The sequence below is a fragment of the Aquarana catesbeiana genome, linkage group LG05 (genome assembly GCF_042186555.1).
Source record: "Aquarana catesbeiana isolate 2022-GZ linkage group LG05, ASM4218655v1, whole genome shotgun sequence".
In the NCBI taxonomy this organism is placed as follows: Eukaryota; Metazoa; Chordata; class Amphibia; order Anura; family Ranidae; genus Aquarana; species Aquarana catesbeiana.
Genome location: NC_133328.1, coordinates 514,517,302 through 514,523,301, shown reverse-complemented (window position 1 = coordinate 514,523,301; position 6,000 = coordinate 514,517,302). Strand labels below are relative to the sequence as shown.

The 6,000-nt window shown below is 40.9% G+C and overlaps 1 long non-coding RNA gene across 1 annotated transcript in view; it reads right to left on the bottom strand.

Moving 5' to 3' along the window:
- Nucleotides 1–1,805: 1,805 nt before the first annotated feature.
- The window catches only part of LOC141146014 (uncharacterized), a 118,992-nt gene continuing 114,797 nt past the window's right edge, over nucleotides 1,806–6,000 (bottom strand). Inside the window, exon 3 of the long non-coding RNA XR_012244714.1 lies at nucleotides 1,806–2,008. This is a non-coding gene — a long non-coding RNA (uncharacterized lncRNA). The remainder of the gene's footprint in view (nucleotides 2,009–6,000) is intronic.

Here is a 6,000-nt window from a genome sequence, read left to right as displayed (position 1 = left end):
AAAGATACAAATGTCCAACTCTTCCTCCTAATTCCCTGTAATTTGTGTATGAAAAAAGATAGGAGTTGTATGTGTATGTGTAAGAGTCAACTGTATGACAGCATTTGGTATATCCTGGGGCCTACATAAATAGGTGAGGATTCCTTTTGGCTTGATGATGAATGCCCAAGCAGCAATTCAAAGATGCATGGGAAAGACGCTGGAGGAAATATGAGATGAATGTTGTTCAGCATATCTGGATTCATTTAAAGAGAGAACACAAAAGGCAGTGGGTGATGTGAGAAAATTACTTGGGTTTCTACGTTATTATCACTGTTTCTTACTAAATATTCATGTATACCTAAACCCCTCTATGACTTACTGCAAATTAAAGGGAGATATAACAAGGAAAGGGAGGTACTGTAAATAAAATTACTAATGGCAGCAGACAAGAGGAACAGTGAGGGGAAGAGGTGCTTGAGGTGAATGACAAGGGAAGTACAGAAAGCAGGATTACTAGATTACAAGGTCGGAGAGAAGCAGTACGCAGGTGTTATAGCACTGGAGATAAATTAGAGAAGTAACATGGAATGAAAAGACACTGAGGAAAGAACAAGAGGAGTAGTATAGGGCAAAAGCACTGGAGGTGGATGAGAGGAGTAGTACATGGTGGGAAGATGAGGTGTTCATAAGAAGAGTTATAAATGGGGAAAGGTGCTGGTGGTGAATAAATTAAACAGTACAGACCAAAGGCACTGTGGCTGTATAATGGAAGCAGTATGGGGAGAAAGGACACTGGATGTGAATAAGAGGAGCAGTATGAAACAGAGTGGGAAAGGTGCTGGTGGCAGGCAAAATGAGCAGTATGGGGAGCAAGGCCCTCAACATGGGCAAGAGGACCATTTATTGGGGTGCTAAAGACTGCATAGTAATGTACACCCTACCATTTACAGCAAAATAAATTGCTTGAGCAGCCTGTGTCCTATTGACAAGAGAAATAGAGAGAAGCACATGAGGAGGCTGGTAGTCAAGAAGAAGTAGGGTTCTATCACTGATCCTACTAGCTATTACTTTAAATGCACACAATGAACATAATCTACTTGCTAAGGTTTTCAGTTCTTTATTATTTACAATTGTAGTGCACTAGTTAAAAACAACTGGATTTTTCCAGCAATCCAGTGACCCAGGATCCAATTTTACCTGTTTGTAGTGCAGAATAGGTATTCCCGAACACAACCAATATAAAGTACGGTATCTCAGATTCTAACCTGTCTTGAAAGTTTGACTGCGTTATTATCAAGGGGGGGGGGGGGGGTTCTTCCAAAGTCTTGATGATGTGACACAAAAAGCAGGGCCTGGCTGCTGTATTAGAGCTTGTTTGTTAAAAATTACACGTTGCTAATGTTGCTACCGATGCACTGGTTTAAAAGTGCACAGACATTGTGAGTTTGTTTTATCCTACATTTTAGAAAAACTTTTTATACAGTATTATGCTGGTGTATATTCTAGGTCAGCGATGGCGAACCCATGGCACGCATGTCACAGCTGCCACGCAGAGCTCCCTCTGTGGGCAAGCGAGCTACAATCTTCTGAGCAGCTCCGGGCACACAAAGGCTCTTCACATTTCACTAGGAGGACAAAGCGCCCAGTGTCCCCGCACTGTCCCACCACCTGCCTCTTCCCGATCACACACAGTACTTTGACTCACCGCACAACTCTTTGGAAAAAACATACAACTATGTTTAAAAAAAAAAAGGGATTTAAAACAGAATGGGACTTTGATTGTGCCTCAGAGGAGTATAGTAAAAATATACACAATTTAAGGAAAATGATACAAACTTTATTCATCTGCCATACGGCAAAATCTTCTAAGAACGAACAGGTTAAAAATTAGATACAATTTTGGAATTTTGAAGTCAGGGCGTGCCAGTCCCAAACACAGTAAAGCAGATATGGCCTATGCTTTTCGCGGACAGTTTCACTTCGTCAGGGCCTTGAGGGTAGCAGCACTGTAGATATCATATAAATTCTAAAAATATCAATGAACAATATATAAGTAACTTGATTTAGCATGAGGAATAAAAAATAAAAAAAAGAGAAAAGAAAAAAGGGAATACAGTAATACATAGGTGTACATAGATATCATATCATATATAACATTTGTTAATGCAGCCTATTTTTTATTTTATACATTGTAGAAAATCCAGCGGATTTGGAAAAAGCGCTGCGGGACCACCTCACAGACCAGCAGGAAGGGTGGCCAATCGCCTCCCTCGGCCTGGGAATGAACAGCCAATCGACTGGCGTGGGATGAGAAGTGGGCGCTTGTTTGCCGGGGGGTTGCCTAAGTGCAGCTGCTTCATTCCATTGGTGAGAAAGCCCAGAGATGAGTCCAGAGCTGCCAGTGATGAGCCGCGTCATGTGACCATGTTCTCTGCTATGGTGATAGAAGGAGATGACAGGCTCTAACATTTCAAACTTCTCCCAGGAATTCTAAGAGGTCTCTGTTACAGGGAGACTTCAGAAAACATCTTTTTTTACTGTAGCTGGCAATTACATTATAAGGATTGCACTGAGACGTGCTTGTGGTACCACTGCCGTACTACAACAGAGGGGGGAGGGGGTGGTAAGCTGCAGAGGGGGGACCAGATGTGTGATGGAGAGGAAAGTGTGCTATGAGATACACGGTGATGTGTAATATGCTGCAGCTCACTGATATGATGTGGCCGGACAACAGAGATGTGTGAACTGAAGGCCGATACATAATATGTGCTAGAAGTTTACAGTGTCATGGAGATGTGCGATGTTCTGCATGGAGATGTGCTGTATGACGATGTGCTGCATGGAGATGTGCTGTATGGCGATGTGCTGCCTGGAGATGTGCTGTATGGTGATGTGCTGCCTGGAGATGTGCTATTTGGTGATGTGCTGCATGGAGGTGTGCTCTATGGCGATGTGCTGCATGGAGATGTGCTGTATGGCGATGTGCTGCATGGTGATGTGCTCTATGGCAATGTGCTGCATGGCGATGTTCTGCATGGCGATGTGCTGCATGGTGATGTGCTGCATGGAGATGTTCTACATCGCAATGTACTGTATGGTGATGTACTATATGGCGATGTGCTGCATGGCAATGTTCTGGCGATGTGCTACATCTTATTTCACATCTAAAGACAGCCAAACACTCCCAGTGTTCGGTGGTCCTTGTCAGAAGGATAGCCAACCAATATCACATTACATACACGGTCCAATGCCTGGTGGAAGCAGCCCTCCTCGGATGGGAATATCCCATATGGAACTACAAAAACAAAGAAGGGGAAGGCACAAACCCCTAGTGCATTACCCAAGTGAGAAAAGTGTTTATTGAAATAAAAAGCAACCAATAAAATGCATACTCACAAATTGGTTGCTTTTTATTCCAATAAACACCTTTCTTACTTGGAGTAATGCGCCTTTCGCTTCTTTATTTTTCTTATTTCACATGTGCATGGTAGAACATTATTTATGAGAGAAGGAGATATTTTCACTTTCATTGAAACCTTTTTTTTTTTTTTTTTTTTTTACATGTCTGGGCTTTATTGACACTTATGCATTGCACCTTTTGCAATGGATTTTTATTTTATTTTTACTTTGTTAATGTATTAATGCATGCCTGGTGTGATATACATTTTTATGAAAATTTAGTGGGTGATACATACCTTATGTAGCAATAGTAGATTGTGGTAATAGTAAGCACTGCACTGTTTAAATATATGAATCTTAATGGGTATACTTAATTTCTATAGTTTGTTTCTCCTTTACAAGTGATCTTCACCTTTTTTTTTTTTTTTTTGCCTAGGGCGCTTGTTTAGAATTAATAAATTAATGAATTGCTGCTTAAAAGATTTTAATTTTTCAGCATGCTAACGTTCCTGATTTACATAGAGACGGAGCATTCAACAGCTGGCATTCTATTAGTTTCTTGAAAGCGGCATTTTATATTTATGGTTAGCTTTATCCCTGAACAGACTGGGAAATCAGACTAATTCCAATAATGGGGAAACAATTGCCCCAGGAAAGAATTACAACACTTGATTTTCCATGTTACATCTGCTCCCTGCACTCTTCTCTATGAGTAAACAGAGGTTAATCATTTATTTTCTACAGGCAAGCACAGTAATAACATTATTTTCTTTCACATTAGTTTCTGCAGAATATATTTCATGAAGGAGCCAATGAAGTATATTGTAGAAGCAAGATCTGCTAGTAATGAGCGGTACTAATGAGAATGACAATTTATTGCTGTGCCCCATGGGTGCCTGCATGGTAATACAGGAATGTTGTCATCTAGAGAATCCCATTATGGCCCCAGTTTGCAGAATGCACTCTGCATGCTTTGTAAATGCCATCAGCCTTGCCACAGCAGACAGTCTTTGTTTGTCTGTGAAAATAAATGTGGACACCAGGAACAATGTTGTTAGCAACATAAATCGCTGTATTGTGAACAAAATTATTATTGTTTTTTCTCTTACTTACGAACAGTTATTGTCATGCCTTCAGCCTATAAGGAAAAACAATATCTTCTGGACTTGCAATACCAACATTGCCCACTAGATGCCACTCTAACAAAAGACTATTGATGGGCAGTGTTCTATGGTTAATGCACATTTCCTGTCATATCACTGGGAACTAGCTCCACTTCCTACTGCAAGCCTTTCACCTTCTCCATTGGGACAGACTGCATGGGAGCCAGCTAAGCCTGCACCACGTGTTTCTGAGGAAAATCCTGGTCCTTCTAAGGCAGCATTGCCGTTTCACCGCACGTGTACATCCTATTCTTATATGGCCACCACCTGTTCATTGTAATAAAGATCCAAAGTTACAGACAGTCTGGTTATTTTAGGATTCAAGGTTTAAGCTGTATGTTGAGCTACATACACGCCACGGCAAACGTGTAGAGAGAACAGAACAGTTATAGTTTGGTGATTGCAATGGTAGTGATGTTTACTTATGATATTGGTGGAAGAGACTGCTCAAGGGCCCTCTGGTATTTACTTCCCTTTTATATACTGTATATAAGATGCGGGTTGGATCCCTTCCCATAGACTTAGACACTGCTCACTTTTAGGATAAGGGAGAAGCAGGGTGCAGGTATAATGATATTCTATCCATTGCCCCTAACAAAATTTGGGGTGCAAAAATGTTCTTGTACAGGTGCCCTTTCCTGACTGATGTCAGCCAATGGGTAAAGACAATCAGAAATAATAAGCTGCGCTATATATCAAAATTGCATGAGTTTTGCAAGTCATGCCTCTACACATATTCGAAATGACATTCAAAAAATATTGAGCTGTGCTATATACCAAACTTGCATGAGTATTACAGGTCAGGCCCGTACATATATATATAAAAAATTATTCAATGTCACCCGTGATCAGTGCTCAAAAACAATAAACAAATATAACTAGATTATCAAAACAAAAAACTTCTATTAAAAGTCCATCACAGAAAAAGATTTGTTTTTTTTTATAAAAGCAACAAGTCCGCTGATGTAGACATTCTCCCAGAGGATGTATTAAAGATAATTCATAGATGGTGACATGCAATTCAAAACACTAGACGTGTTAAGTGTGAAGAGATGTTGAACACAAAAGTGCCTCCACCATAGATATTACTGCCGCTTACCAGCTCCCTAGGTCCCCTGTCACAGGGACCCAACGTGCTTTAGGCTTTTACCCAGCCTCGGGTGTTAGCTGTCAGTGCCAGAAAAGCTTCCCCCGCTTTTAATATGAGATGTCATCTCGTATGGTGTGAATTCATTCACAGACCGGGAAAAGATATAAGGCATCCATAGTGTAATCCGTTTTAAAACAATTTATTAAAGTAAAAGATTGCACTTACAGTTAAAAAGATGTATATTCAGCAGTGGATAACAAGAAACATGAGCCGGCCGGCTCTCGTATGCTGCCCGTAGCTTCCGGGTTCAGCGCAGTGTGTGGTGACGTCAGCACGCCGCTCCTCCCTACGCCGTTTTGTCACAGA